The following is a 9552-nucleotide window of genomic DNA, read 5'->3' as shown; positions in this document are numbered from 1 at the left end:
GTGTTTAGTTGTCGCAAGACGTGATGCCATATTGAAAATTTTAAAAAGCGGGAATGATTTTAGTATATTGTATTTGAAATTATGTATTTTATATATACGATGTAAAATAATTTTAACAAGCTCATAATCTTCTTTTATGATCAAAACGAAATATTTTTCTGTATTTAAAATTTTTCATAACTCATACCTTTTAGAGAAAATCTTAAAAAGTTATAAGGTGCAGAAAATACTGATTTTATTGGACCAAAAATTTTTAAATATAATTTATAAAGTAACTATATTTTTAAACATTTCTGGTCACATAATAGTTTTTTGCAATTTAATCACATCTCCGCACACTAATGACAATGTTGTTTTCTAAATACGCCATTTTGTCCGACTAAAGCATTTAAAACCACTATATCAGAGTACTGCATAAAATTTATTTGAATCATTTGAAATGTATATTTTAAACAACGAAATTAAGTTAAGAACTCAGTGCAATACTGTATTCCCTGTAGCTTCATTGTGATATAGAAGAATAATGGTAAGTCAGTGTACTTATTTCTTGTAGCCTTGCGACATGGCGGATTGATCGGTGCACTGCGGTCAGAAAATAAAGGTAGTGGATTTGGGTGTTAGGCGGTCGACGATAATTAGTCCGTTAGTTTAGGGATGTTTTCATGCAAAGAGTAAATGAGAAAGGAAATGATATGTATTTCGTATCATTTGTTTTTTATGTCGAGATATTCGTGGGACTCTAATATTATACCGATTTATAATATGTGTTCTGCAGCTGCGTTCACTATAATTTTTCTTCGATTTTGTTCTTGTTTATCAATTTATGTACATCGGTTTCATTCATAGCATCTTTGCAACCGATAATTTTTCTTGGATATTGTTCTTGTTTATCAATTTATGTACATCCATTTCATTCATAGCTTCTTTGCAACCGATATCTATCTCCTTTTAAATTTCCTACAGTAATTCTTGTGACTTGTTCTAAAACTAGCATTGAGATTGAATAAAATCCTTTTAAGTGTAAAGAAAATTTCTTCTTTTGTTATATTATGTTCGAAAATTTCAAGGCTGAATTAAAAATACGTATATATGTATCTGTCAGGGGATTTTGTGTGAGAAACAATAGTTTAAATGTGTGCAGTGAAGGTGAAAATTGCGTAAAATATTCAGTGATTAAGGGTGAAACTTGATTTAAATTTTCTGTTTTTCAGTTACTTTTAAATAAAATTACTATAACAATTAATACATTGTACCATTCATTTCAGTTCCATCTGAGCATATTTACTCACAATAATACAATTTAAACCACTATGGTTATTGTTTCAGTCTGCTATTTGTCATTTTTAACTTCAATGATAAGTATGTCCAGATTAAGGCAGAGCAGGACTGTGTGCCTGCTGAGCTATAAAATTACATAGAATTTTCTAACAGAAACAGAAAATTAAAGAATTACATTAACAGAGGAAACGTTCATAAAACCATTTCCTTTGTCTTTGTGTTTTAAACAGAGTCATTCTGAATTCTATAAACACAAGAGCACTCTGTGTGCAGAAAAATAGAATGCTTTCTTCATTAAACCACATCTCAGTCAATAATAATTTTGTGTTTAAAGCTTGCATAATAAAATAATAATCCCGCATTTTTTACTGTTAATTTTAGAATCTGGAAGAAAAATTTCATTTTATACCAAGTATATGAAAATTATTTTCTGCCCAAATATAAAATATACAAAAAGAAATATAAAAATTTCCATTACTCTTTTAATGTTGGCATTTTTCAACATCAACAGGGTTGCCATACAACACGCAATCGCGCCAAAAACCAGCGCAGAACACATCGCCACATTTGGTGAAATTAAGGCGTATATCAGAGTTGTACCCTATATTTAGTAATGCTTTGCAACATGACCACTGTAAAAATGTGTATTTCATTTAGTATTTTGAGCTTCAATATAACATGTGAAAATAAATGTTGGCTATTTCACTAATATGTTTCAGTGTAACAGTTTCTAAAAGTATATTTGTAACATCATCAAAGTTTACTGCAAGTATTATAGAATTCCCACTCTGTATCAAAATTATTTCTTGTGAATGGATTTAATGACAAGAAATGAAAGGCATGTTTTTACATTAATTTCGTAAAAAATATGAGCCTTCTCTAAATCATCATCAGAAAATATATAAAAATCTTAGGAGCTTCCTGTTTTGCATTGTAATTTTCACAGGTGCTAAAGTCAGAACACTTGCAGTCACTACTGTTCAACATTGGAAATTGCTGACATATAAAAGTTAGGTGTATAAGTCATATCAGATTTAATCTATCTTAAGCAAAGCTTAAAATGCTACATTAAATAAAATAAAATTGCATTAAAGGAAATTTAAAATGGAAATATTCTAGTATTTTCATTTTCAGAAATGCTTGTTTAAATAAAATGTCTTTAGAAACGTAATTCAAAGTATTTTGGTTTTGAAATACTTTGAATTGAAATTGAAAGTTTCTTGTCAAATCAAATAGAAGAAAGTTTGGTGGTACTTTTCTGTTTTGTCGGTGCAAGTTTTGTGGTTAATTAATCACAGAATTAGTTAAAATAAATATATTAATAAAATAAGCATTATTAAGACGTGATATAAAAATATATATCAAAATGTTCATATTGTAGAAACATAATATAAATATTTGTCTAAACAATGGTACTTAAATATTAGTGTAACCATCTTATTAGAAGTCACCAAAATTTCAAAATGTGTCAAACTCTGGCTACAGTGCACATAATAATTATACAGATTTAGCTTGCAATCAGTTTGTATTCGTGTTGGTTTATTTATCTGCTGTGGAAGCTATAGTCCATGATGGCTGAAAATCTTTTAATCCAGCATTACAAATTGCACATATATTAAAAATATAGCTAAATTTGTTTAATTTCCTGTTTCAAGAGCATGTAAATTTACACACACAAAAAAAAAGAAAAGAAAAAAGAAACATTTTGTGCATAAGCAAAAACAGTGAGCAGAGGAACATATAAATAAATCTACTTGTTTTCATATTACATTACATGGATAGTGATTAGTGGAGACTAAATGCTAACCTGAAAACCAGGCTGCAAGTTTAGTTTCTATATAAGGCTTAGCTGTGTGAATATGTTCTTTGTTTCCATTTCATGTGCATAATAGGCTGCTTCCACAACAGTATCTTTGATGGTGATTAATGGATTCAGCATCACCCATTCCATATGAATAGCTTCCAAACTCTCTTCTGTTTATTAGAAAAATATTGGATTACCACTGAAGAACTGCAGCATGTCCTGCCCCGAAACATAAGGAAGATTTTAAAAGAAGTTTCTTCTGGGAGGAAAAGGTTCATGCTTACTGCAGCTTTTGAGGAGCTTCCGAAGAAATGAAAATTAGACCCATTCCACATCTCTTAAAGTAAAATTTGATTTAATTAGAAATAAGAAGAGGTCTAGGACACAACTCAGCAATGTCATCCCACTAAGCTAAAATGAACCAAATGACCATTTCTTTTTTTTCCAATGTCAGTGCCATGAAGACCATACTGAAGAGGAGAAAAGCTATTGTAGATAACTTCATGAAATCTCAATTTCTGCCCCCAAAAAAGGAAACCCAAAGATGTTCCAAATGGAAAAAAGACAGCTGAAATTTTCACCTGTAGTGGAAGATTCATACTAAGCTGAATTAAAAAAACTGTGAGACCATGTGTACAAAATATATATGTGCATAGTATGTATATATATTGCTTACTTAAATATATTTATAAGTAAAATAAATTAGTAATTTCTAGCGCTTCCAACTTCAGTGATGTTTACGTTAAAATAACATGCCAAATAACGATTATTGGAGAAGTCAAACAACAAGAATCGGCGTAATATGTGTAAATTTTGCAGGACTAGTTTTGATGGTTTCACTACAGAACCATCGAAACTCAATACAGTCAAAAGTCGTTAATCCGGACTCGTCGGGACTTCGCTGATTCTGGATTATCGATTTTTCCGGATTATAGATCGTCAGTTTAAATCTGGTAAGATGGCATGCAGAAATTATAAAATTAAAAATATTAAACCGTAATTTATGAAATAAAGAACAATTATGATCTAAAGGGTATCAAAATTTACAAAAAGAAAAAAAAGCTTAATATTTATTTGTTTACTTTATTAAACATTTCTTTCAATGTAAGTTGTTTAAGTTGCTTCGTTTTATGTGATAATACTTTCTCTTTACTTTATCGGAAGCGAATTATAATGACGAGGAATTTGATTTAAATCATATCAAAGACGGAGTACATCAAGATGGAATACTACATTTAGTAAGGAATTATGAGCCAAATAAAATAAAAACATCTGCATTGAAGATAAAGATAGTGCTGACAGATTACCTTTCAATTCATTGTGCGCCGCGGCGTCCCCCCCCCCCCCCCCCGGGGCCGCAGAGCAGCAGGAAATTGATAAACAGATTTCGGAATAGTTTGAGAAACGAAGGATATGCCTTTATCCATTTCTTGCAGCAATTCCACTTTTGTTTAATGGACTTCTAAATATACTTTCGCTTTGTAGATCCTTTACATGTTATTAAATATATATCGGAAATTCTATTTGACATAATCGAAAGTTCAAGCTTACTTTTATAAAATTGCTCTAACAGTCTGCAAAAATATTCAGCCGGATCCAATTCGAAGATTAAGGAACAACGCAATCTGCAACATTAACTGAATTAGATAATTTTAGCTTAGCTTATACCGTCCGTTATACATTAAACGCGTAAACGTATTACGCGCACACGCATATTCGCAGCCGCAAAAGTCTTACGCACATGCGTCAAAGCGATGCATGCGCAGAAAGTTTGTAGCTTTGATGTCAGAATTAACGACTTTTGACTGTGTTACTGTATAAGGTATTTCTCCCACTTTCATGATATGGTGGTCTGCACACTGTATGCGCATTCCAGAGGTCTGCAGTTCAATTCTCGCCAAAGGCATTACTAATTTTTCATCTCTCTGGCCTCGAAATTATCCTAATGTCTCTACTGTGGGGCCCAAACTAAAAGGGTGGCATGTGATAATTCTCCCCACCCAGGATTTGGCGATTGGGTCCGCTAAAAATCCCTTTAAAAAGAGGAGTATATAAGGTATATAGGTAAAAGTTTAAAATTGGGCACCCCTTTTTTTTTGGCGCCAGGAAGGCACGATTTGAAGATGACCGCTACACAAAACCAAAATAGGAAGTCAAAGAATTGCACAAACTTTGTGGCTATGTACACATCGATGTGTTTTCAGTTAAAAAAACATCCTAGAATTGCACAAACTAGGCATTGTGCTCTGCCTTAAATTTGGCCATGTACACATCAATCTATTTTCATTTAAATAAAATCAAGTAAGCTAAAACAAAGTTAAAACTATCGTGGTAACCAGAAGTGAGGTTTCATTGCCAAAATTTTAAATAAATTGTTGTTAATCGAAGGGGCACCCAATTCTACACTAGAGTCGGTACATCTCCTGCCTTCTCCACTTTCCTAGCGTGCCTTTGTGGTGTGGTGTTCTGCACGCTGGGTGCATGTTCCAGAGGTCCGCGGTTCGATTCCCGGCAAAGGTTTTGCTAATTTTTCATCTCTCCAGCCTCGAAATTATCCTAATGTCTCTACAATCATCTTTCTCAGCTGCCTATGATTTATTTTTACCTTACATTTTTTTTACCTCATTTTGATACATTCTGCTAAATTTATATTAGGAAATACAGTCAAAAGTCGTTAATTCGGACACCCATAATCCGGAATGATCTATAATCCGGACCTCAAAGCTACGCGTGTACGACCTTTATGGCTGCGAATATGCTTGTGCGCGTGCGCAAAATACGTTTATGAGTGTGCGTTTAATGTATAACGGAAGATATAAGCTAAGCTAAAATTATCTAAGTATCTATTTCAGTTAATGTTGCAGATAGCGTTGTTCCTTAATCTTTGAATTGGATCCGGCTTATTATTTTTTGCAGACTGTTAGAGCAATTTTATAAAAGTAAGCTTGAACTTTCGATTATGTCAAATAGAATTTCTGATATATATTTACTAATATGTAAAAGATCTACAAAGCGAAAGTACATTTCGAAGTTCATTAAACAAAAAGTGGAAATGCTGCAAAAAATGGATAAAGGCATATCCTTTGTTTATCTAAACTTTGTTTATCTTTTACGGCGCGTAATGAATTGGAAGTTGATCTGTCAGCACTATCCTTATCTTCAGGGCAGATGTTTTTATTTTGTTTGGCTTATAATTCCTTACTAAATGTAGTATTTCATCTCGATGTACTCCGTCTTTGATATGATTTAAATCAAATTCCTCATCATTATAATTCGCTTCCGATAGCGAAGAAAGTAACAGAGGTTATTGAAAATGAAAAAATTTCGATTGACAAAGTAGTCGGTAGATACAGCAATTATAGGACTTGAACAGCGGAACTTTGTAACTGAACAAGAAATTATGTCTGTTTATAGAATTAAAGAGAATGTATTATCACGTAAAAAACGAAGCAACTTAAACAACTTACATTGAAAGAAATGTTTAATAAAGTAAACAAATAAATATTAAGCTTTTTTTTTTGTAAATTTTGATACCCTTTAGATCATAATTGTTCTTTATTTCATAAATTACGGTTTCATATTTTTAATTTTATAATTTCTGCATGCCATCTTACCAGATTTAAACTGATGATCTATAATCCGGAATCGCCGAAGTCCGGATTAACGACTTTTGACTGTAATACAATCAATATTTCTTTAGTGAATAAATTATTATACGTATATTCTCTCTCTCTCTCTCTATATATATATATACAGAGAGAAGGAGAGATGAAAAAATATATTTTCAATTCATTCACGGATAATACTAGAAACATATTCATACTCATGAAATATACGTTATTAATTTTTGTATGGTCTTATATTGTATGTTTACAGTTAAAATAATGCTTTAAAGTACTGGTTGACTTTTGATATGTAACAGTAAGGAAAAGTTGGAATCTCCATCCATACTAATAATATTCAAGTCGCTTAAGTGCATAAAAAATATATAGGAAGGATGTAGGAAATATTTTAAAGGATATTAGAAGGTTTTAAATTTTAGCAAGGCAGATTTATAAGCACAAAAGCTTCCATTAAAAAGAAACTAATTCTATATTCACAAGTTGTATTACAATTCTTTCTTATTTTTAGTAAATAGCAAGGTGTTAGCCAATGTTTCCAGTCCTTGTCACCAGAGTGTATGTAGTAGAGCCTAATTAAGTTGGGAAAAGTGCTATGACATAATAGGGTACCGGACATCCCTTGCATTAACACTCCATCCCTCCCTCCTTCCGTAATGAAATCCGTCCAATTTTTAAATAAATTTTCCTCTGCTGTCATTTTACCAAGTATTTTGATAGCATTCTCAAAATGTTCTTAACTGCATTTTCTTTCAATTGTACTTGTTTTAGTGGAATTTCTATTTTCTTCCTTGTTTTTATATCATAGTATTCAGAAACGCGCTGAAAATCTTTCTTGTGGAAATGTAATTCACAGAGCTAAATCCCGCAAATGTAAAACTAGACCTAATTACTAATTTTAAAGTAATAAAAGTAGGATTTCTGGTAATGCAATTTATTTTTTAACAGAACAGTTAATAGCAAGCATATGTGTGTTCAAGCATATATGTATGTCTCCCTAATACAAAAATATATTAAATATTAAATAATTTCATTTTCTGCCATATGTGTATGAAGTTAAAAGTTCCAAGTTATAAATCAAAAAGTAAAAAAATTGGAGATTTTTAAAAGAAAGTGAATATTTGCTTATAATTTGATATAATTCAATGCATAATTATACTAATTGATATGTGATTACACAATACATAATGTATACTATAGAAATGAAATATCTTAATATTAACGTGTTAAAAAAGAATCCTGTGTTTGGCGCATATGGCCTATTGAGCTTTGCGCCATAAATCTACTACTACCACTACCACTTAATATTAACCGCACCCATGCAAATATCTTAATTTAAATTTCAAGTTAGGCTTAACTTACCCGAGAATACTTTGAAATGGTAAAATTTTCTCGCAGTATCGATTTTAAACATCTATGTAATACATTTTGTTGTTTAAGAAATGTATATACTGACACTTTAGGACCATCATTATAATTTCCTTGGCATAACAGCACACACAGCACTTTAAAGGCATAATGAAATCCGAAAAAAAATATCAAGATTAAATTAAGCAGACATTCAACCTACTAAAACAATGCTTTGGTGCCTTTTCAAGACCAAGGATGAAATTTCCCTAACTTGGCCTTGTTTTGTCCGAAGGGGCTATCTTTTACACCCCATCGAGATAGCCAAAAGTTTATCACATCACTAAACTACAAGCCTTCAGTAGGGAGGCATATATTTAAGAGGGTTTTGATAATACTAGTCTGCCCCCCCCCACACAGAACAGTATTCTTAAATGGATTCAGCATCAGCTATTCCATATGAATAGCTTCCAAACTATCTTCTTTTTGTTGGAAAAATATTGCATTACCATTGAAGACCCTGCAGCGTGTCCTGCCCTGGAACATAAGGAAGTTCAAAAAAAGTTTCTTCTGGAAGGAAGTTGTAAGAGAAAAAGTTCATGCCTACTGCAGCTTTTAAGGCCCCTCCGAAAAAATGAGAATTAGACCGATTCCACATTCCTTAAAGCAAAACTTTGTTTAATTAGAAATGAGAAAAGGTTTAGGACACAACTCAGCAGTGGAATCTCACTAAGCTGAAATGAACAAAATGGCTGGTTATTTTCAGTGTCAGTGCCATGTATTTCTACCAGAACCATTGAAACTAGTCCTGCAAAATTTACAAATATTACCAGTTGTCTAAGTGCAAATTACACTTAAGCAGCTGAGGGAGATGGTTCCGTAGTTTAACCATCGAAACTAGTCCTGCAATATTTACAAATATTGTCCTGATTCTTGTTGTTTGACTTCTCCAATAATTAGTGATGTTTTTATTATTTTCTGAAATGTTATATGTGAGTTTGATGATTTTGGACCAGAGTTTGGAATGATTAAAATTTTTTTCATTGTAACTTATGGAAACAGTGTCTACAGAATAGATTAGCATGATCAATGTTGCCATGGAACAGATTAAATTTGTTATGCAAAATAGCATTGTATTATTGCTAAATTGAAAACTAACTAGAGGAACTGCCTAAGTCCAGAAATCATTAATATTTACAAGCTGTAAGACCTAATTGCTTTTTTTAATTTATTTTTCTGATAACATCTTTGCTCATAATTAAGATAAAATAACATGCCGAACAAATATTAATTTAGAAGTCAAACAACAGAAATCAGCGTTATATTTGCAAATTTTCTCAGGACTAGTTTCGATGGTTTTACCAAACCATCATCCGCAGCTGCCAAAGCGTAGATGAACGAGATAAGATATAGTGATTAGATAAGATAAATTAAGAATGGATGGACAGGAGTGAAGCTTTTGGCACCATCTATTGAGGAAATGAGAACTAAAACATAATTTCC

General features: G+C 31.8%; 1 protein-coding gene across 1 annotated transcript in view; it reads left to right on the top strand.

Moving 5' to 3' along the window:
• Window positions 1-350: 350 nt before the first annotated feature.
• The window catches only part of LOC118204476 (zinc finger protein 236-like), a 90005-nt gene continuing 80803 nt past the window's right edge, over window positions 351-9552 (top strand). The window contains exon 1 of the mRNA XM_085824621.1: window positions 351-526. The gene's annotated coding sequence lies outside the window, so the exon portion shown is untranslated. The remainder of the gene's footprint in view (window positions 527-9552) is intronic.

The sequence above is a fragment of the Stegodyphus dumicola genome, chromosome 10 (genome assembly GCF_044657685.1).
Source record: "Stegodyphus dumicola isolate Sdum_Otavi_A_Nest chromosome 10, ASM4465768v1".
Lineage (NCBI taxonomy): Eukaryota > Metazoa > Arthropoda > Arachnida > Araneae > Eresidae > Stegodyphus > Stegodyphus dumicola.
This window is presented reverse-complemented; position numbering and strand designations above follow the sequence as displayed.